Raw genomic sequence first — 23,145 nt, forward strand, 5'->3', positions numbered from 1 at the left:
CTTCCTCCTCTCTCTCTCTCTGCCTGCCTCTCTGCCTACTTGTGATCTCTCTCTGTCAAATAAATAAATAAAATCTTTTTAAAAAATTGTCTTCTTAATCAAGGATAGATAATTTTTGAGCTTTTGTTAGTATAACAATCCTACTATATGCATAGATCTTTCATTATTCTTCAGGAATAATGTGCACATATATGTGCACTTTTATTTTTCATAGATACTAAAGCACAGCACACAAAAAATTATGTATCTGTTTACTTTTCTATCATGAATGTAATAAAAAGATTTTTTGACCAAACCCTTGTGTTTACTGACGATTGAATTCTTCAGTAGATTCAGTAATTTTTGGCTAATAATTCTTGGGTTTTCAAGTATGAAATCATGTCATCTGTGAACATTTCATTGCAATGACTAGAGCTTTCCAGAAATAACATCTATACCTATGTCCGTCTCTCTTTGTGATTTATCACACACACGCATACACACAGGTACATGTATATTTGTCATTATGGGAAGGTGATGAAAGCAGCAAGGATGTGGGGGGACAAATCCAGGGCTTGGGAAATCCGTATTGGGAAGCTGATGTGTGATTTTACCCTTGAGGGGATTGCTGGTTTGAACTCCGGTGCTGAGAGGCTGAAAGATTAACTACAAAATGTCATTTAGAAGCTTTGGAATCTGAAAACAATTTTTATAAATTCTCTCAGCAAGAGGAAGAAAAATGGGTTCAGAGCTGGCCAAGTAGAAAGAAAGTAAACACCTCAACTTGACTTGAAGCCTGAAGGTCTTGATGGAGATCACCCAAGGATCAAGAACAACCCTGAAGCTGAATGGACTGATTATAGGAAACAATCGGTAATAATCAAAAAATGCAATAAACACAAGTCCAGGACCAGCTGGCATCACTGGTGAATTCCACTAAACATTCAAGGAAGAGTTAATACCTAGTCTCAAACTGTCGCGCTCTCCCTGCCTGCAGAGATGACGCAACACCAACACACACACAGGTCCATGTACAAGCTCTTGTTTATTCCCTGGTGGATCTTTCTCCTGCCCCTGCGGGGAAGTTCCCTTGCCTTATATAGGGCATAACAGCCAATCACAGAGGTGTTCACATGAACAGGAGGTATACAGCCAATCACAGAGGTGTTCACGTGAACAGGAGGTATCTGGGGCTCATAGGCAGTGGTGGCATGCGGTGTTCATGTGATGAGCACGAGGTCACGTGTGGCCAGGGCGGATGTTTTTCAGGCTGTCCGTGCTGCTCAGGCTATGTAGCCAGTGCCATCTTAGGGGCGCGGCCGGCGCCATCTTAGGGGCGCGACCCCGACAGCTCCCCCTTCTTTATTTATTTGTATGGATAAGGGACCGTGCCTGTCTTAGGTTGGGACGATCAACTTGTGTCCTTACCCGTCATCAGATACTGCAGAGCATGCTGCAGCTTCTGTCTTAGGTTGGTATGCCGTTATCGTCCTCATTACCCGTCATTGACTACCGGTCCAGCATGCTAAGCCATACTTGGGGTGGGCTACCATGCTCTATGGCTACCAAGGCTTGATGTACAGCCTGCCGGTCTCTGGCTAATGTGCGTTGGAGGGCCCTTATCCAACGCAGCGCCAGGAGGAGGACAAAGCACAATACAGCCGAGTGCAATAGTCCCAAACCAGGATTTCCCAAAAGCCACCACTGCCTGCATAGTTTGTAGAAATTGGGAGGCCATGAGAGGGTTGACTCTCGTGGCATTGATCTGCAGAATCTCCATCTGGAGGGAGGCTGTCAGATTGTGGAATTTGGCTGATCAGGTGCCGTTGAGCATCTGAGATAATTCTTGGGAGAGGTTCGCTGCTCGGGAGAGATTAGAATACAAGTTAGATGTGATGCATATGCCCGATAAGGGCTGGATACAACTGGTGGAGAAAATTTGCGACATTAGGTTCATTTGTTCCTGGAGGAGATCTACCCTTTGATTGAAGATCATTACGAGTGATATACAAGGGGGTCGGAAGGAAGAAGAATAGTTAAAACGAACAAAGAGCAAAGGCTCCCGGGAAGGAGTAAGGAAGTGATGTTGTAAGCTGCTTGGGTGTTCTCGTATGGTAGAGATGGAAAGCCAGTACTTGCATTGGTAGAGTACTTGCATTGGTAGAGAAAAACAAAGGGAAAACTGTCGAGTCGTTAGAGAGGGGCAGAGGAGCGGGCCAGGCTTGCACCATGGCCCATAATTGTACTTCTTTATTCCGCCATGGTTGAGTCAAAACACTGAAGGGTAGGATGAGTATCCACAGTAGGCATAGGGGGTCCATCATTTACTCCAAAGGAAGGTGCTGGGATAAGAGGGGCACAACTTGCCAAATACAGAAATGTTCTAAGTTGGCCTATTTCAAAGGCCACAAATGTAGCTCTGAATCTAAATGACCATTTTTAAGATTAGGACATAACATGTATCAAGAATGTTCAAGGTCATTTAGATTTAATTCCTCAATAGTCCTGATATTAATGATTCCCCAAAGTGGATACAGGATTTAGATCCAAATCCTCACATCTCAGGATTCAAGTAAATAATCTGTGTCAATTACTTTTGAAATTACTGCCAAAAGATTAGTTTTAAAAACCATCTGATAATGCTTGCTTCCTTTTAACCTTTATTCTGATCATGACCACTCATTACAAAATCCATTCACTTTATCTCTAGCAGAAGCAAATTACTTGATTATAACCCTCCATTACCTCAATAAACTTCTCATCCCTAGACCTGCAAAGTTAGCAAAGTCAAGTACAGAATACCTAAGACGGTAGAAGAGGTAAAAAGGCATAGAGATGTTGGGTAGTCCCTCAGTTCTGGATACTGCTTAGCAGCGCAATATCAAATGAGCAATGACAGACAGCAACTATCCTAATCTAGGTCAGTACAACAGCCAAAATACTTTGTAAACTCTTTCTTTGGTTCTTTCTGGAGATCAAATCAACACTCTTCTGATTAAACAGCATGTGAGGAGCTTAAGAGCAACTGAAGTGCTTAACAATATTTACTTATTTAACATCTTTTACCAAAAAACTGTACTAAAAATAATACTAATCATAACTCATAACTGAGAAAAGTACTAACATGAACTGGTACTAACATAAATTGCAAAGGCCAAGAACAGAAATTAGGAGTTGTGTGATACTGAATAGTATATGTGAACTGAAGACTCTGCTGCCTTGTATAGCACCAAGTATACTTTCCTTTAATAAATCCAAACTTAGGCACAAGAACTCAGTGTTAACAGGATTTCACCTTTTCTTACTATGTTTTATTTGTATTTGTACCTAATTTTTACTGAAACTTAATTTATTGAAATTTAATTTTTAAAAGATACTATTTAGAAAATGGTCTTACCCAGAGAAAATTATAATGACACATATTTTAGATATTACATTATTATGTTTAATTTAAATATTAGATTAAAAGTCTATAGTATCACATATACCAATTATTTAAGCTGTCTTTCCATTTGAGATGAAAGGCTTATGCTAAGCTATACTCCTCACCTTCCCTGTGACTAAGAGCTGAATTGCGAGATATATACCTACAAGAAGTGGCAATCTAGCTATGAAGAGTTCTGTATAAGTTTGTAAAGTTAAGGGACCTATGAAAGGATTGAACTCCCATCCTTAGCCACATTAGCACCATGCTCCAACTGAGTTAACTGGTTCAAAGTGTTAGATAAGACAGTGATAACTAAAGAAATAGGAACAAAGAAAGGTTCTATTTCATCATCTTAAGGTTTCACAGAGATGACGCAGGTTTACTATTCAAATTCCCACCTCCTGAAAAACAACTTCTTAAATAACCCTCAAGAGGGTTTCCTTTAGCTTTCAAAAGTGCCCCCGCAAGGGGCTCTCCATTCGGAGTCTAGAAATTTCCGACCCCATTATCTTTACCTTTACAGTCACGATCCGCGAACATACAGCTGCTGTCCCTCTGTGGTTGCTCTTCAGCAAACTTCTAACCTTTCCTTTGTGGTCGTCCTAGTGACGAACGTGCAATATGACGAGGGGGAAAAAGTACTCACAGTTCCCGGGTTTCGGCACCAAATGTGGCGCTCTCCCTGCCTGCAGAGATGATGCAACACCAACACACACACAGGTCGATGCACAAGCTCTTGTTTATTCCCTGGTTGATCTTTCTCCTCCCCCTGTGGGGAAGTTCCCTTGCCTTATATAGGGCATAACAGCCAATCACAGAGGTGTTCACGTGAACAGGAGGTATCTGGGGCTCGTAGGCAGTGGTGGCATGCAGTGTTCATGTGATGAGCACGAGGTCACGTGTAGCCAGGGCGGATGTTTTTCAGGCTGTCCGTGCTGCTCGGGCTATGTAGCCGGTGCCATCTTAGGGGCGCGACCGGCGCCATCTTAGGGGCGCGAGGGGCGCGACCCTGACATCAAACTATTGCAAAAAATAGGGGTGCTTGGCTGGCTCAGTTAATAAAGCATGCAACCAGTGATCTTGGGGGTGTGAGTTCAAGCCCCACATTCAGTGTAGAATTTACTTTAAAATACACACACATAACTAAAAACTTGAAAAAAAAAAAAAAGCTATTCCAAAAAATAGAAGGACTACACCCAGATTCACTCTATGAGGCCAACATTACCCTGTTTCCAAACCCAAAGACACCACAAAAAACCACAAAAACGAACAGGCCAATACCCCTGCTGAACATAGATATAAGAATCCTCAACAAAATGCCAGTCAGTAATACCTTAAAAAGATCATTCACCATCATCAACTGGGAAGTATTCTTCAGAGGCAAGGACAGTTTAATGTTGGGAAATCAATCAACACGATACACCACATTCACAAAATGAAGGATAAGAATATTACATGATCTTTTTTTTTTAAGATTTTATTTATTTATTTGACAGAGATCACAAGTAGGCAGAGTCAGGCAGAGAGAGAGGAGGAAGCAGGCTCCCTGCTGAGCTGAGAGCCCGATGTGGGACTCGATCCAAGGATCCTGGGATCATGACCTGAGCCGAAGGCAGAGGCTTTAACCCACTGAGCCACCCAGGCGCCCCGTGACAATAATCTAAAGAAAAGGAAATATTAAGAAAATCACAAGGAAGATACAACACATTCACAGTAAAGTATTTATCAAAATATAAGCACATTTAAAACATATCTTGGTCAAGGGACAACTGTGTATACAACAGAGTATTATTCACCCATAAAAAAGTAAATCCATCCATTTGCAACAACATGGTTGAACCCTCTACACACCATGAAAAATGAAAAAAGTCAGAGAAAGACAAATACTGTATGATCTCATTCACATGCTTCTGTCCACAGAGGCCCGACAGGCCCTAATGGTCAGGGACTCCCGAGCCATATGGGAGGAATCCGCCTGCCAGCCAGAAGGAAAATGCCTTTTGGAGCTTCACAAAGGATTCAGAGCAGGAGAAATCTGCTATGCCCACCTGAGGTCACATCCACTTGAGGCGGCCCCTCTGGACACAAACCCGGAGCCTAACGTTCAGCCTGACCAAAGCCCTCAGCTAAGCTCCCTGGGGTGCTCACCTTGCCAATGGCAGATCGGGTCTGCCATGCCCCTGGGCCCTAACCCTAACCCTAACCCTAGATTTGGTTTTAAGGCTTCTCTCCCCAGAGGTCTGGCCACCAGGCTTTACTGGTCGGGGAACCCTGAGCCATACCAGTGGACTCCCCTTGCCAGCCACAAGGAAACCGTGCCATTGGGAGCTCCACCTGTTTGTTCCTATGATTAGTGTGCTTTGCAAAGCCCTAAAAATGTTCTCTTCATGTTCTCTGCTGGAGAGGTTCTTGAAAAATCTCTGGTTTATAGGTAAAATCGTCCAGAATTGACCTTGGTTGGCACAACAATGTTGGGAAAAGTATGGAGTTTCCCCCAAATACTAAAAATAGAACATCTGTATGATCCCACTACTGGGTAGACATTTGCAAAAAATGAAGTCAGTTTCTCGAAGTAAGATCCGCACACTCTCACCCAATTTCCCTGAGAAGGGGCAGCCACTCTTAGCAACAGGGCACCCCTGTGGGAAGCCATAGACAACCCTCCCATGGAGGCAGGTGCCTCCCTGGACAAGGGGCTGCCCCAGGGCTGGGAGGTCTCCACAGCAGCGCATTCAATGTCCTGGATACTAGGAAGAGATGGAGTTCAGCACCAGGCCAATGAGGTCAGGACATACTATCCCAAATAGGGCACCTTGGCAAATTAAATATAGAAACTGAAAGAACTTTCCATAGAGCAAAAGCAGGAAGTTCCCTCTGATCCCCAGCTGTCATCCCTTCTCCCCTGAAGCAGGTCAGAATACTCCCATGTGGCACTTTCTTTCCCCAGACCGCAGGGAGGACACGCTTATCACCAGAGTCAAGGAATTTAGGGCCACAAAGGCTAGAGGAACAAACCTGGTTAAACTAACTTTTATCTTCCTACTTTTTTACTATTTACCAGCCCTAGCTCAAACCCCTGTGTCTCTCAGTCACACATTGATTGCTTTTTGCCTAAAACATAGAACTGTCTGCTTCAATCACCTCTGCTGGTCTCCAGGTTCTTGTGAGGCTCCCACCAAAAAAAAAAAAAAAAAAAAAAAAAATCAATACACTTTGCCAGCTTTCCTCCTGTTCATCTTTCTTTGTCAATTTCCAGACCCAGCCAGGGACCTTAAGAGGAGTTGAAGAAAACTTTCCTCTCCGGGTGGGGTGGAGGGTCGGGGGGCAGGTGGAGTCAGGAAAATCAGGAAAATCCATCCCATCTTCCTGACCTTAGTTAAAACCACCCTCTGCTGGGAAGCAGCACAGGGCTCTGCAAGGCTGGGGGAGCCAGGGAGAGGCAGGTGGAACATGTAGAAAGCTACCCGACCCCCAGCTGGGGGACTTGGCCCATACTGACAAGTCCAGGGCGTGATGATGAATATTATAACAGAAGCATCCTGGATATCAAACCCACCCCAGGCTTCATTATTGCTGCTCTTTGTGGTTGCTCCTGTTGGCTTGGTGACTTTTTGAACTTTTTCAAGTCTGTGTTCTTTGCTGTGTGTGGCCACTGAATCCCTGTGCTGTTCACTGAGTGGTCAGCCAGTGGCTGGGCAGTGAGGTCACCAGTGTTTCTGAACTATGGCTACAGATTGGAGGGCCCCACAACCTCCTTCTCAGGTTCAAATAGTCTGCTTGAGTGGCTCATGGAACTCAGAGAAACACATTACTTACTAGATAACCAGTTCATTAAAAGGACAGAACTCAGGACCAGGCAGCTGGAAGTGATGAGCAGAGCAAGGTGTGTAGCAGAGGCTCGGAGCTCCCCTGCTCTTGGAGTGAACAAGACCTTTACCCACCTCCACTCCGACCTTTGTCTGTACTTCCTAACTGGTGACAGCCCTCCTTTGGGCTCATCTGTTAACCCAAGTCAAAGACCCAGCGGGCACCAAAACGACCCCTCAAGCAATAACCACTGCCTGACACCAGCAAGACCCCACATGATGGACCCCAAGACAATGACTGACTTGAACTTTACTGACCTCTGCACCTGCCCACGAACCTTTGTCCTAGATTTTCCTCATATAAAAGCCCAGGAGTGTTTTCAACACCTTGAGACCATGCCAGTCCTCTGCCTTCCGGTGTCGGCTGCACTGAAATACATTCCTTTCCTGTGGCACCACCACTCATCTCCCGGCCTTTGGATCTGGGACACTGTGAATAGTGCAGTGTAACAAGTCAAATACCAGCTCTTCCCCTCCCCACGGTTCACTGCTGCTGCTCCTATCCCTACAGTTCTGCTGTTGGCTTAGTGACATTCCTGAACTGATTTTGTCAAATCTGTATCCCTTGTGTGTGGCCACAGAAGTGTCTGATCTGTGAATGTAGTGGTCAACTGTCCACTGGGTGAGATTTCCTTAAATATCTGGAAACTACCCTCCTTCTGGAAAAAACAAAAACAAATACAAAAAAAACCAACTTCCAGTCTTTGCAGATGGGGAGGAGGGCTCTGGGTGTGGCGGTGTTGGGATACACCTTCAGCCCTGGCCAGGCCTCTTAGCACTCTGCCTTGACCTTCACTTCCTACTTGCCAAGTCTGACAATCACCAGAGGGAAGAACCTAGGGCCTTCTCAGGTCGGCCCTGAGCAGGCATGTATGCAGTGTCCCAGGGGCTGGGGAATAGGTCAGAGCTTCTAGGCCCTTCTTCCCTAAAGCTCCCCATCACTCAGCCTTTCTTCCAGTGATTCTGCTAGGTTTCTGTTTGACCCAAGTCTTATCCATTACCCTAAGCAGCAGAGACTCATATATGCCTTTAAATGGTTTGGACATCGAATGTCCTCCAGTAGCCACCTCACTACTGGGAGAGTTGGTGGAAAGCAACAAGTCACAGAGGAATCCAAGGGTCTGGACTTGGTGTTTCCCTCTCCTGAGATGAGAACTTCTGTGAGAGGAGCAGGTGGCCAGCTGGTGGGGGCAGGGGTGCAGGCACCTGACGTGGACAGGATAGATGGGGTAGGTGAGGCCGATACCCCCCAGGGTATGTTCCTGGCATCTGGGCTGAACTGGAGTTCGAAGCTGCAGATTGGCTGGGATCATCTTCAGGCTGAGGAGGAAAATGAGGGCAGCAGAGGAGACTGAGGAGGCTCATGATAGACACAGAAAAAATTGCTCAACATCCTCGACATGAGGGAAGTACAAATCAAAACTATAATGAGATGTCACCTTACACCAGTTAGAATGGCTAAAATTAACAAGACAGGAAACAAATGTTGGTGAGGTTGTGAAGAAAAGGGAACCTTTTTACACTGTTGGTGGGAATGCAAGCTGGTGTAGTCATTCTGGAAAACAGTATGGAGGTTCCTCAAGAAGTTGAAAATAGAGCTACCCTACAACCCAGCAACTGAACTCTTGAGTATTTACGCCGATGGTACAGATGTAGTGAGAAGAAGGGCCACCTGCACCCCAGTATTCATAGCAGCAATGCCCACAATAGCCAAATTGTGGAAAGAGCCTAGATGTCCTTCAACAGATGAATAGATAAAGAAGATGTGGTCCATATATACAAGAGAATATTCCTCAGCCATCAGAAAGGACGAATACCCACCATTTGCATTGACATGGATGGGACTGGAGAGGATTATGCTGAGTGAACTAACTCAAGCAGAGAAAAACAATAATTATTTGGTTTCACTCATACGCGGAACAAGGAATAGCAGAGGACCACAGGGGAAGAAAGGGAAAACTGAATGGGAAGAAATCAGAGAGGGATACAAACCATGAGAGACTCTGGACTCCGGGAACCAAACTGAGGGTGACAGAAGGGAGGGGTGGAGGGTGGGGTAGCTGGATGACAGGTATTAAGGAGGGCACATGTTGTGATGAGCACTGGGTGTTACAGGCAACTAATGAATCACTGAACACTACACTAAAATCTACTGATGTATTATATGTTAGCTAATCAATTTAAGTTTTAAAAATTAACAAATAAAAAATAAAACCAAGGCAGAAACCGTACACAACTCAGAGGGCTCCATGCTCCTGGAGGTTGAGCTAGCTGCCACATCCAAGGCCTCTGGGCGGTCAGGGGACTGAAGGTCTGAGAGGTGGCTCAGTGCTCCCCTGCCTCTGAAGCCCTGTGGCCATGGCAAGGTGCAGGGACTGGGAGGGAAGACCCAACCAGAGGCCATCCTGGCTCCACTGCATGACCACTCCCAGCCCCACCAGGCACTGTCTGTCTAGAACCAGGAAGAAACCCTTTTCCCTTGATTGTTCTTTTTAAAGAACATGGTTGCTCATTGACACAGAATTGACACAGAAAAACATCTGACATAAAACTGGAGCTGTTCACAGCTGCAAATGACCCAGAAGTTATCCAAATGTAGTGTCCACAAAGAGAGGACCTTGTGTCCCCAGGCAGGCCTCCCGTGTGCTGGTGCAGCTGGGGTCCCTGGACATGCTTGTGTGGGCAGGGCTGGGTTCCACGGTCTCCCTCAAGAGGACAGAAGTAGGAATCTTCTCTGACAGCTCTGCTCAGGACAGCAATCCCTGACGGAGATGGGGACAGCCCCTCATGAGTCCCAGATGTCTGGTGATTCTTGGGCACAGCCTGAATCTCAGCTTCTTCATGAAGGCGGGGGAGGGCAGCCCAGCCACCATGGGTCCCACAGGTCCTCCAGGGGACAGCCCAGCCACCGTGGGTCCCACAGGTCCTCTGGGATAGCACCTTGGTGGGATTGTGGTCCAGTAGGTGCCTGTTCAAGTGGTTCTCCACACACCACACAATCTCGATCCCATTGGCCAGGTCGATCCCCAACACCTGGTGACTGGCCAAGGTCAGTCAGTAAACCTCCACCACCAACTCCCCCAAAAAAGCCCCCATGTAGTAAACATTGCCCTGGTCCCTGGGGATATGGGCCTGGGATTGTGGCTGGCAATGGTAGCTGAAGTCTTCATGGGACACCTGGTAGAAAATGGGGTGCGGGGTGCCAAAGAGGGGAGACAGGATCTCCATGCCCACATGGTCACAGAACATCGTGTCCACATCTGCACACACCAGGTCATCCACCTTTCAGAGGAAGTATTGCTCACAGAGCAGCTGACCATCGCCATGCACTGCAGGGACACATCCTGCTAGTGCAGGGCACCAGGGACCTTGAGGAACACCACCCTCCAGCCCTCCAAGGGGGGCACATGGGCCCGGCAGCTTGCTGGCTGGTGATTACCTAGTAAGTGACCCTGTGTCCCACCATGATGGGCTTCTCTGCCCTCTGCAGGAACAGCTCTAGGCAGACCACCTACCTACAGGGACAAGGGACAAGACAGGAGGAGGGTCACTGTCAGAGGCTGGCAGCAGGACCCCAGAGCTGGGAGCCATGGACGTGTGCACCTTCTTCAAGGGGCAGGCCTTGGGCTGGTTTAAGCAACAGCCACTCTCCCAGCCTGTCGTGAGGAAGTCTGCCCAGGGGGCCTCTCTACCCTCTGCTCCCAGAGATGGGGGCCATCAGCACCCCATCATACAAAGGGGACCCTGAAGCTTCAGAGGCAGGAAACCAACCCTACAGTCAGCATGCTGGAACCAAGAACATTCCGCCTATGCTGAGCTCCCAGGAAAACCATGCAGGTGTCCTCTCCTGGCCGGCCCCCCCCTGCAGGTCCTGTCCCCACCTGCCAGGTGTGGTGCACATTTGGGCACAGCCCTCCTTTTGGGCACAGTTCTCCTTTCTCTCAAAGCCCCACTTTGCTTTGAGGGGGCTGTTGCTGGCCCCCACAGAGCTGTCTCCACCCCCACAGGGTTCTCCTTGAAGGCTACTGGGCTTCTTGCTGACAAGGTCCATCAGTCAACCGTGGCTATTCCTAGGAGAGGTCACCCTCAAACTCCCCCAGATCAGAAATCAGGTCCAGCCCATGGGCAGGGAAGGGGAAAGAGGACCGCTAGAAGAAGAAGGGGCTTGCTTAGGTCCCAGCCATGAATCCAAGAGTGGAAGCTTCCAGGTCCAGGTCTACATCTCCCCAGCCCCAAGAAGTTGGAAGTCTTGTCTCGCTGTACCTGTGGGGACAGCAGCTCCACCATTGTCAGCAAGGGTGGTGAGCCCTCTGAGACTGATTTTTTTTTAAAGGTTTTATTTATTTATTTGACAGAGAGACAGACAGCTAGAGAGAGATATAAGCAGGGGGAGTGGGAGAAGGAGAAGCATGCTCCCAGCTGAGCAGGGAGCCCAACATGGCAGGGTTCAATCCCAGGACCCTGGGATCGCTATCTGAGCCAAAGGCAGATGCTTAACAACTGAGCCACCTAGGCGCCCTGGGACTGATTTTTTCACACAGGCCCTAAGGCTACTTCCCTTTGCCTACCCCATACCTAGCAGTTTAGTAAATTGCTCACACAGAGAAAGTGGGCACCATATTTACATAGGAGACAAGGCCACACACAGCTGGCAGAAACGAGTCAGGTCACCAGGGGGCTAGTCCAGGTCCAGGCAACAGGGGAACAAGCCAGACGTGAAGCAGGGGGAGAGAAGAATGCTCCTGGCAAAGGGCAGGGAGAATGTAAAGGCCTGGAGCCAGGCCCAAGGCATATGTAAGACAATGACACACCTGGGAGGCCCACAGGGGTCGGGGGGATATGGTGGGAGAGGTAAGGCTGGAGAGGATAGGCAGCTGGGGAGTTGATCACAGAGAGGCTCAAAAAGTTATATTCTGAAAAGATCACTCTACTGGTTACCAGAGAAAAACGGGCTCTGTACAGTGGAGGACAGGGAGACCCCAGCCCTAAGCCCTAACCCTCACCCCACCCTAAACCTAATCAAACATCATGCTCAATTTTGAGGACGGACAGGACTATTTTGAGGACTACTCTGAAATCATAAACAAGTCCATCATGCTGGCTTTCACTCCTCGCTCAGTATTGTGCTGAAAGTTCTACCCAGAACAATAAGGCAAGAAATAAGGAATCCACATGTGAAAGGAAAGAGTAGAACGAGGTCTATTTGGAGACCAGAGATGGCACCATCAGATATAGAGAGCTTCCTAAAGAATCAACAAAGAATGATTATAGCCAGTTCCCTAATTCCACAAAGTTACAGGACAAAATATCAATACACAAACATCTTTCTTATTTATATACATTAGCAATGAACCATCCAAAAAGGAATTTAAGAAAATAATTCCATTTTAGGGAACATCGATATTGACAAAATACTTAGGAATAGACGTAATTAAGGTGTACATCTTGTACGCTAAAAATTACAAAACATTGCTGAAAGAAAGTAAGGGAAACCTAAGTAAATCTGAGGACACCCCATAGTGATGAAAAGACATACCACTGATAAGATGGCAATTCCACAAAGCAATGTGGAATTCAATGTGTTCCCAAGAAATTTCACAAAGGCCTTTGGGAAGAAATACACAAGCTAATCGTAACAGTCATATGGAATTTTAAGGGACCACAAGATAGACAAAACCGTCTTGAAAAAGAAAATCAATGGTCAAAGGTCACACTTGCAAAGTTCAAATCTTAATACAAAGCAACAGTAAACAAAACATTGTGATACTGAAGTATAGGTATGCATACACCCTGAAACAAATAATATATTATATGTTAATTAATTGAATTTAAATTTAAAAACTTTTTTTAAAGATTTTATTTATTTATTTGACAGAGAGAGAGATCACAAGTAGGCAGAGAGGCAGGCAGAAAGAGAGGGGAAAGCAGGCTCACCACTGAGCAGAGAGCCCGATGCAGGGCTCGATCCCAGGACCTGAGAAAATGACCTGAGCCGAAGGTAGAGGCTTAACCCGCTGAGGCACCCAGGTGCCCCAAATATTTAAAAAAAATTTTAAATAAATAAAACAATTTTTTTTAAAAAGTATGCATACAGAGCAGTGGGATCTGAGAGCCCAGAAATAAACCCCTTCATCCACAGTCCACTGAATTTTGACAAGGGTGGACATTACACTGGGGGGACAAAATGGTCTTTTCAACAAAGGGTGCTAGACAATCAGCTATCCATGTACAGAGGAATGGAACTGGACCCTTACCTTACACCACATATAAACATTAACTCAAAATAAGTTAAAGCCTTAAATGTAAGAGGTAAAATTATAAACTCTAGAAGAAACAAATGGGGATAAATCTTCACAACCCTGGGTTTAGCAATGCTTTTAGATCTGACACCAAGCATAAGAAGGGAAAGAAAAAATAGACAATATCCTCGAAATTAAAAATCTGTCCCAAGTGCCTGGGTGGCTCAGTTGGTTAACTCTCTGACTCTTAATTTTGGCTCAGATCATGATCTCAGGATTATGAGATTGAACCCCACGTCACGCTCCACACTGAATGTGGGGCCTGCTTAAGACTTTGTTTCATTCTCCCTCTGCCCCTGTCCACTTGCATACTCTCACTCTTAAAAAAGAAATGTAAAAATAAATAAATAAATAAAAGTCTTTGTACATCAGAAGATACTATCCAGAAAGTGAAAAGACAGCCTCCAGAATGGAAGAAAATATTTGTACATTATTTATCTAATGAGTTTGTTGCCCAGAATATGTAAAGAGCTTTTACAACTCAACAAAAAGACAACCCCATTTTAAAATGGACCCTTCTCCAGAGAAATCATACAAATGGTGAATAGCACATGAATGATGTTAGACATCATTAGTCTTTATGCAAATGAAGATTTAAATCAATTAGACGTCCTTTTACACAAGTAGAATTACTATGACCAAGAAAACTAAAAATAACAAAACGATGTTGAGAGACTGAGACCCTTAAACCTCACTTGTGAAAAATGGTTCAGTCTATGTATAAAATAGTTTGGCATTTATTCAAACAGATCAAAGCAGAACTACCTTATGGTTCAAAAATTGTACTCCTAGATATACACCCCCCCAACTGAAAACATTGATTCAAACAAACAAACAAAAATCTACAGGAATATTCATAGCAGCAGTGTTCACAATAGGCAAAAATCAGAACTATACAAATGTCCATCCATGGGGAAAAGGACAAACAAAATGAGGTAGATCCATAAATGGCTATCTTGTTCTGCCCTATGAAGGAATGAAGTAAAATGGTTTGTTTGTGGAGGGAGAAATATGGTGGTTCCTTAAAATATTAAACACAGAATTCCACTGCCTCCAAAAATTGATAGTAGAAGTACACATATTCAGAGCAGCATTTCTCACAACAGCCAAAAGTGAGAAGCCACCCAAGTGTTCACTGACAGATGAATGGATAAACAAAATGTGGTTTATACACCATGGAACATGATTCAGTCTTAAAACAAAAGGAGTTCTGACACAGGCTACAACACGGGTTGAACCTGGAAGTCATTATGCTGAGTGAAACCAGCCAGTCACGGAAGGACAGATACTGTATGATTGCACTTGTATGAGGCGTCTGGGACACAAAGCTGGATGTGGCTGCAGGGGCCTGAGGGGAAAGGACAATGGGGAGTTGGTGTCTCGTGCATACAGGCTCCCTCGGGGAGAATGAGAAAGTTCTGGAGAATAATGTTCTACCATGGGAACTCCGCTAAGGCCAGAGAATTGTTTACCTGAAATGTTTTAAGGGGCCAATAATGTTCTTGTGTTTAGTCACCATGAAAAAGTGAATGAAGGACTGATGCATGTCACAATGTGGATGGACACTGAAAACAGCCCGTTACATGAGCCATGTGGAAATACCACTCACATTGGAGCTGTATGTGCTCTGTAAGCCCGTCAAGGTTACTCAAATAAGGGAAAGTCCTGGAAGAAGTTCCAGAAGAATAAAACTGGATCCAAATAGAGAAGACATTTCAGACCGTCGGGCAGGTGATGACAGCTGAAGTGGGCCTGTGGTCTGTGTTCAAATGTGGGAACCATCATGATTTCCTCACTTGGGGTTACGTGGTGGTGGTCCCATGGGACAGTGTCCCTGTTTGGGGTAAAATGCACTGAAGTAGCCCATGTGAAGTGGCAAACATGGTAAAGAAACGACACCTGGGGAGTCTGAGTGTGGAGATAAAATGTATTTGTGCTGCTGTGACAAGTTACCGCAGATTTGAAATCACCACAGAGTAAATGACTTTTCCAAACACCCACGTTAGCACCACATCACAGAAGCAGAGAGGACACCAGACTTCGGGATGGAGGCCAAGCCCTCCCAGATCCAGTTCACCCACCGTGAAGAGGACACTCACCCTTGGATGTTAGCAAGAGACTCGTGGGAGGTTTAAATCAGGCGCCCCCATGTGTTGGGTGCAGTGGAAGCAGTGGGATTTCGAATTCCAATTCTCCACAACGCTCCACCACAACCTGCATAGAACTGTGAAAAAGTACAAAGGGAAGCCTCAGTAAAGTGGACTTCGGAAGGCTGAAAGGGGGTGCCTGGCACTTGGTGCCCATTATGGACCCCACATTAGAATCCCCCACAGGAGAGACTCATCCCTGCCAGGCCCCACGGGGAAGCTGGAGGGTTCATCTCCTACAAGAAATCCACCATCACCACAGCTCGGCTGGTGAGAATCCTCCATCACGCTGAACTCCTGCCTTTCTCCAGCAGACTTTCCTTCCAAGAAACCCTCCCAACTTCTTTCTCCTTCTCCATGAAATAATGTTCCTCTCCTTTGTTTCTTGCACTTGCCTGTGATGTGACCGTAGCCTGCTCATCCCAGATGACCATTCTCTGCTCTTCCCAAATAAACCCATTTTGTTGGTCAAATAACTAACAGTTTAAGGTGAACAGAACTACTAAATTCAAGAAACTTGCAAGGAACAAAATCAATATATACAAATCAATTGCATTTCTATATTCTCAGATCGAACCATCAGAAAGAGACCATGGAGAGCCATCGCATTTACTACTGCCTCCAAAAGAACAAGATACCTAGGACTCCCCTGAACCAAGGAGGTGACACGCCTGTCCTCTGGCAGCTGTGAGACACTGATGACAGACATGGAGGGAGACAAACAGAGATGGGAAGACACTCTGTGCTCAGGGAAGAACCTACACTGAGAAAATACCTACCCTCCCCAAAGCTGTCTACAGAGTCCTCACTGTCACTCCTGAACTTCCAGACTCTGGACAAACCCTGATGCGGGTGTAGACACAGAAAAGACCTCACAGGGCCGAGGTGGAGGGGAGCATGAGCACCAAGGTGGGCATCCATTCCCTGACTGCAGTCCGTCTGAGAAACCCCAGGAACTGAATCTGCATGTGCACATAGACATGGGACCCAGGTCATGCATCAGAAATCAGAAAGCAGAGACCCCACAGCACCATGTACAGCACCATGGGAGACCACTTCACCACACACAAAACCATGGAAGCACCAGTGTCTACACAGCGCGCCCTTCCTCCATGGGGCCCTGAGACCACACACCCCCTCAGCAGTCCCTGCTCAGATGGCTTGTCCTCACCTTCTCCTCCAGCGGCCAGTCCTGAGGGGGCTGGACTGCTGTTAGTGTGGCCACAGCCCCACATCCTCCACAGTAGGTCCTGTCAGTGTGGATGTGGACCCACATCCTCCCCAACTTGTCCTTTCAGCATGGAAGGGGTTCCACATCCTCCAGAAGTCTCCACAGTGCGTCCTAAGGAGGCCAGGCTCCTGTCCCAGATACAGCTGTGCAGGCCAGGCTCAGGGAGGTAGCTGGGGTCCTGTGCCTTCTGCAGGCGGTAGAGTCAGTGCAGGACTAGGGGAGCTCACCCTTCAACAGAAGCACCTGCTCCCTCCCAGGGTCCAGCTGAAGCCACTTCATTCCGGAAATTCAAGCTGTATGGAGCCCAATATCCCCCAACTTCTTAAAAAATATCTCAGGAACAATGAACTGGAAACAATATGGAATGACTATAGTACCTGACAGAAACGGTAGTACCAAACATGACTCTGGCTCTGATGCAGACCCACACTCTGACCTCAACTTGCTCTCAAGCCTGGCCCTGACCCTAGTCCAAGACCCTAACCCTAGTCCCCAAGCCAAACAGTGTCCTCGAGAATCAAAAGGTGGGGGGGGGGGCACCTGGGTGGCTCAGTGGGTTAAGCCTCTGCCTTCAGCTCAGGTCATGACCTCAGGGTCCTGGGATCAAGCCCCACATTGGGCTCTCTGCTCAGCAGGGATCCTGCTTCCCCCGCTGTCTCTGCCTGCCTCTCTGCCTACTTGTAATTTCTCTCTGTCAATTAAATAAATAAAATCTAAAAATAAAACAAAACAATAGCCTACTGACCATTGTAACCACCTCACCATTGACCTCTAGGATTGTAATACACACTCCCACCGCTAGAGACACACTTCTCAGCAGCAGAATGGGACTTGCCCACTCTCAATGAACCAACTCTTACAGTGAAGCCAAAAAAATACTATTCCTTGGAAATCCCAACCATTAGGACAAAGTCACAGAAACCACACCCAGAACTCAATAAAGGACAGACATCTCATGAAATGATGGTGCAGATCACAACGACTCCCACGAAGTAACTCTAGAGTGGACTCTAGATCTGTCCCCTTCCCAGGATTACATGGGGCACTACATTCTTCCAATACTCCATCCTTAGAACTAAACCATGAACCATCCTCGTTAGTCCTGCATGCAGGCTCACAGTGAGCCCTGCAAAAGCCGAGCATTCAGCCTCTCATGCCTATCCCAGCAGATGGAGGGTGCTGCTCTCCTCGACTTCTATATCAACTAGAGATACTTGGAACAAGTCTTGCCATATTCCATGCAAAGGCATGTTCTTCATCTGCAAAATGATGGACGGTGAAACACCATGGATTCCCCGCACCTTGAACCTAGGTAAATTGGAGATACAGCTTGGCCAGAGCTATTATCCCCAATCACCTACACACTCACTCCCTTCCCTTGTGCACTCCAGGCCAGTTTCAATCCACTTTGCTCACTCTCAGCTATTTTCTCTGCAGAATAGTACAGTAGTATCAAGGTGCTGGGACTGAGGTGCTAGGTTCTAAGCTAGCACCTTGGACCCACTTACTATCAGGAATTAATATTCGTTTTACTAACAGATGCATCCCAGAAGATCTTGCCACCACCACCATTAGAAAAGTCATGACAACAGACGTCCTAACAACCTGTGCCAATCTCCACGGCTCCTCTGCCTGGATCCAGGGATTGGCTCATCCAAGGGCGTGTGACCTGGTTCCAGCCAAAGAGGCAGGAGGAACCTCGGGTCCCAGCCTGCAGACCCAAGCATGGGCCAGGGGCTTTTCCAACATGACTGCAAAAGTGGCCTAGGCCAGGCCTGTGCCAGTGCCACAGAGGGCCCAGAAAGCCAGGTGCTCCATAACATTGCTGAGGGCTGAACTGGACTCATCCTGAAGCCCGCACATGATAGATCCTCCACTAACTCAGGAGAACCCTAAACATGCTCATGGTCTTGGCCTGAGCAAGATGACCATCTGTGGGGTATATAACCCACAAGATCTTCCTGCCAGGCAAGGGGACTTACTCAGCCAAACAATACCTACATGGAATTCAACCACAGACAAACAACTTGTGGCAAGCTTGGGGCCTACAGAGAAAGGCAGAATACCTGAAGCCTTAATTGTTGGCCAATCTCACTATCATCTTTTTTTCCTTTCAAGAGGAGGAGCCGGGGTCAGGCAGGGTAGATCTCAGTGTACTCTCACTCTGCCACTGGAAAAGAAGAGCCCTCTCCCCCGTCATCCATCATGTTGCAAATCTGGGGTGTGTGAAACTACCACCCAGGAGGCAAATGGGACCTCCCCCTGTATTCTGTCAATCAAGTGTGACTAGAACATTAGTTATGGATGGTCTGTGGCTGCTTTCAAGCCACAATGCAAGAAAGGAGTCATTTTCAGAGACACCACATGGACTGCAACACCTAACACAAAATCGTTACAGAAGACTTTCCAGAAAAGTCTGTACCAATCCCTGGTCTCAAAGATCCCAGCGTCACGTCACTTCTTTGAATAGAACGTAGTGCCTTCTGGGTAAAATCTAAGTTTTTCACCCCCAGAGACAAGGACTTCCATCCTTTTAGCCAGGACTCCATCTCCATCCTCCTCTATGGACACCTTGAATGGCACGTCTATATGTCTGCAGCCCAGCAGGAATTCAGTGTAGTTTACATGGTAGTGACACTCAGAAACGGAGGTGTAAGTGTGCACTTCTGAGTGTGAGTGTGTGTTTCCTCTTTGTTAGCCACAGAGTGCAAGGAGAATACAGCAGAGTAGCACGCTTTCTGTCTCACAGGAACAGCCCCGCAATGTGGTTCCATAATGATCTCGGAAGGAAGCCACCTTCATAGAACAAACTTCATCTGGGAGAACTTCCAAGTCCCTTGTCCTGGACACTGGGGCACACAGAGGGACAGAGACTCCCCCTGCCCATCAGGGTTTTGAAGGACGCCTGCTGTTCCCGGACAAAAGATTCCTAACCCATTCATCCACCTATCATATAACCAGGCATCTGTGAGAGAAATCTACTCCAAGCAGAAAGGACAAAGAGACAAGTGACAGGCTTGTGTGACAAGGGTCATGACAGGGAACACTCAGGAGCTGGGGGGTGTGCAGGATTGGCCAGACCTAGGTGCAGGAGGACCAGGAATGCTCCAGGAGGAGCATTGTCACCAAGGAGGATGTGTCACTAAGGAGGATGCTCAGGAGGACTGAGGGTGTGCAGGGATGCAGAGTGCTCCATGGGGATGTCACAGTTGTGCCCTTGTGTGCCTACATGTGTCAGTGTGACCAGGGATTGGCCAGACCAAAAACGACAAGGCGGGTGAGGGGCAGTGTCCCTAAACTGTCTTCTGCAAGGCAAAAGTTCAGTAATGAGATTTCTTTCAGTACAGTTTCATTTCAAATGCATCTGTGAGTCCCTAAAGCTGATTGTGTAGAACATGAAGTACGTAGATGGCCATGGCTTTCAAGCCTGAGGTGCGGGGGACAAAGCACACTTGATATTTCTTTTTGCTGCTTTCAGAGTATGATGGCTTTTCACGCCTTCATCTCCAACCCAAGGACAGGGAACAAAGGCAACACAGATCTACACATCGAAATGTCCACAGAAATCTGCAAACCCAAGTTCTCCCAGGAGCTAAAGTTTTAGGACCAGGGTGACAGAAAGGAGAGGCAGACAGCAAGGAACTAAAAGAATACATCATATGCATGTGAGCTGGCCCACTTCTCTACCTGTCGGAAGCAAGCCATGCCTGACAGGAGGGAATCACTCCTGCACCTGGACCGTCTGTTTGCTGCCCTTGAGCAGAGCAGAGGATGTGCTGAGCTGGGGGTGGGTGTCGGGGGGAGAAGGCCAGCTGGCCACAGATGCTACCTGCCAAGTACCTGTAGGACCAGCTCCTGGTCCTCAGCTAAGATGAAACAATAATTACGTTTAGTTACCAATTTCCCGGGACAGGTCATGTACTCAGTGCTTTGGTGACTAAATCCTCTCCCATTTTATTTCTTAAAAACACCTTAGGCAGGTAAGATTGACATACAAAAAGCTGTCCATAATTAATGTATGCAACTTGACCCTGATCCTAGCCCTAATATCTAGTTAAGATATACTCAATTTAGAATATCGCTCATAAATTAGGGGATGGTTTTTAGGAGCTAAGGAATTCAGGGACCAACTGTCTTCTGTCTTATCCTCCCTTGAATCGAAGTTGGAACATATTCGGCCACATGCTATTTGGAGAGTGGCCACATGAGGGCAACAGTGAGTAAACACGGCCCCACACCCCACTGCAAAGCCAATTCTTCCTTCCTGCTGTCAAACCTTGTTCATCCAATGTTTACAGATCATTGTATAGATTACGAAAACTGTGACTTTGTTGAATTTTTTAAAAAACAAACCAATTCTTTCAACTTGTTAAGAACAGAAGATGCTTTCAAAAATTTCAGAGTTGGCTAGCAGATGAAAGCCCAGGGGCCTGGGAAAAGGCTATTACTATTGAATCTACTCAGGTCTACTTGGGAAACAAGGATGACTTCTATTTCACTTCTTTTCAGCAAGAATTTGTGTCAACAAACGGTACTGAATCCATACAAAATAGTGCCCCTCAGAGGAAAACAAGAGAATCAACAGGCTCCAGAAGCAGAGGAAGAGCCACACCCAGGAACCAAGAAGACATACCAAGTACCAGGAATACCAAGTACAATACCCGGGGCTCTGCTCAGGCCAATTTGCAACCTGTAGATCCTCTGTAGCTAGAATGCCCCCAATGCCCCTGGGGGTCATGGGTCAGGCAGAGCACACACCCTGATGCTGCACTGTTGTAATCTGGTTGTAATCTGTGACAAGCCTCCTGGTCCCTTCCTCCACGAGACACCCCCTACCCCTCATGACTTCAGCCTGCTTCTTGGAACTCCCATTCCCCTCTCTGGCCCCATCGTTCACTTTTCCCATTACTGCCACAGTATAGAGTACATTTAACATTTAACATTTAATGTTTTTTTGTCGTGTTTGCTGTGAAACTATACCTTGCATCATCTACCCTGATGTAGATTCACTTATTGCCTTGCATGACTTAACGGTGGACTCCAAATGCCCTCACAGTGTCATGGGGCTAGTGTCCTAGGCAAGGTCCTCACTAAGCTGTCTCAACTTTTGCAGTGAAGGCCTAATCCAGGCACTGCTATTTTCGTGCAAGTAAAGCAACACAGCCAAAACCTTGGTTTAGGTTCAGAATTGTTCATGGCCCCTCAGCCACATCAGATGGCATGGAGGCACACCCCGAAGACACTTTCTAGTCCAGAGTTGCCCTGGGGAATTTCCATGGAACAGCCATTGTGTCCAAAGGGGGAATTGATAGGAGCAGGGAGGACAGAGTCAGAACTCCTGAGATAGAATCCATCAGGGAGGACAGAGTCAGAACTCCTGAGATAGAATCCATCCTAGGATTTCATTCCATAGTCTTGAATGAATCCATGAATCCATTTAATCCATTAAGTCCAGGTGCCCCTAGACATTTTTTATTTCAAAAACCCATACTTGGGATGCCTGGGTGGCTCAGTTGGTTAAGCCGCTGCCTTCGGCTCAGGTCATGATCCCAACGTCCTGGGATCGAGTCCCACATCGGGCTCCTTGCTTGGCAGGGAGCCTGCTTCTCCCTCTGCCTCTGCCTGCCACTCTGTATGCCTGTGCTTGCTCTCGCTTCTCTCTCTATGACAAATAAATAAAATAAAATCTTTTAAAAAAAACAACCCATACTTGTTCAGTTAATAAATATTTATGGGGTATCTACTTAGTGCAAATGTATAGTTCTAGTGCCACCTGGGAGCTTGCAAAGAGCATGGGATATAATCAGCAGATCAACCATAGGAAGGGATGCAGGCTGAGGGCTAAGAGAGTCATTCTATTTAGAGATGCCCATTAAGGAAGCCTACTGAGAAGATGCTTTTAGCCAATACCAGAAAAGCAGGGCCAGCGATTTCATCTGGGAGAATAGTCATAGAGCAACTCAATTTTTAATTATTTTGACCATAAAACATAAATGTCAAGAAATATTGGAACATTTGGTTCTTTTCTGAAACTATTTGGGTTACATGTTAAACTTTACTCACTATATTTATATTTATATATTTTGGGTGTATGTATATATATATTTTATATATATATATATATATATATGAATTTCTTTCTTTAAAATTTTGGGATGTATCTTCTAACAGACCAAGATACACCCAAAATCTAGTG

At 46.4% G+C, this 23,145-nt stretch overlaps 1 pseudogene; it reads right to left on the reverse strand.

Annotated features, from left to right (window-relative positions):
- Positions 1 to 10,111: 10,111 nt before the first annotated feature.
- LOC123388758 lies at positions 10,112 to 11,559 on the reverse strand (annotated as a pseudogene).
- Positions 11,560 to 23,145: the final 11,586 nt, after the last annotated feature.

The sequence above is a fragment of the Mustela putorius genome, unplaced genomic scaffold (assembly GCF_011764305.1).
Source record: "Mustela putorius furo isolate JIRA1106 unplaced genomic scaffold, ASM1176430v1.1 tig00003909_pilon_pilon_pilon, whole genome shotgun sequence".
Taxonomy (NCBI): domain Eukaryota; kingdom Metazoa; phylum Chordata; class Mammalia; order Carnivora; family Mustelidae; genus Mustela; species Mustela putorius.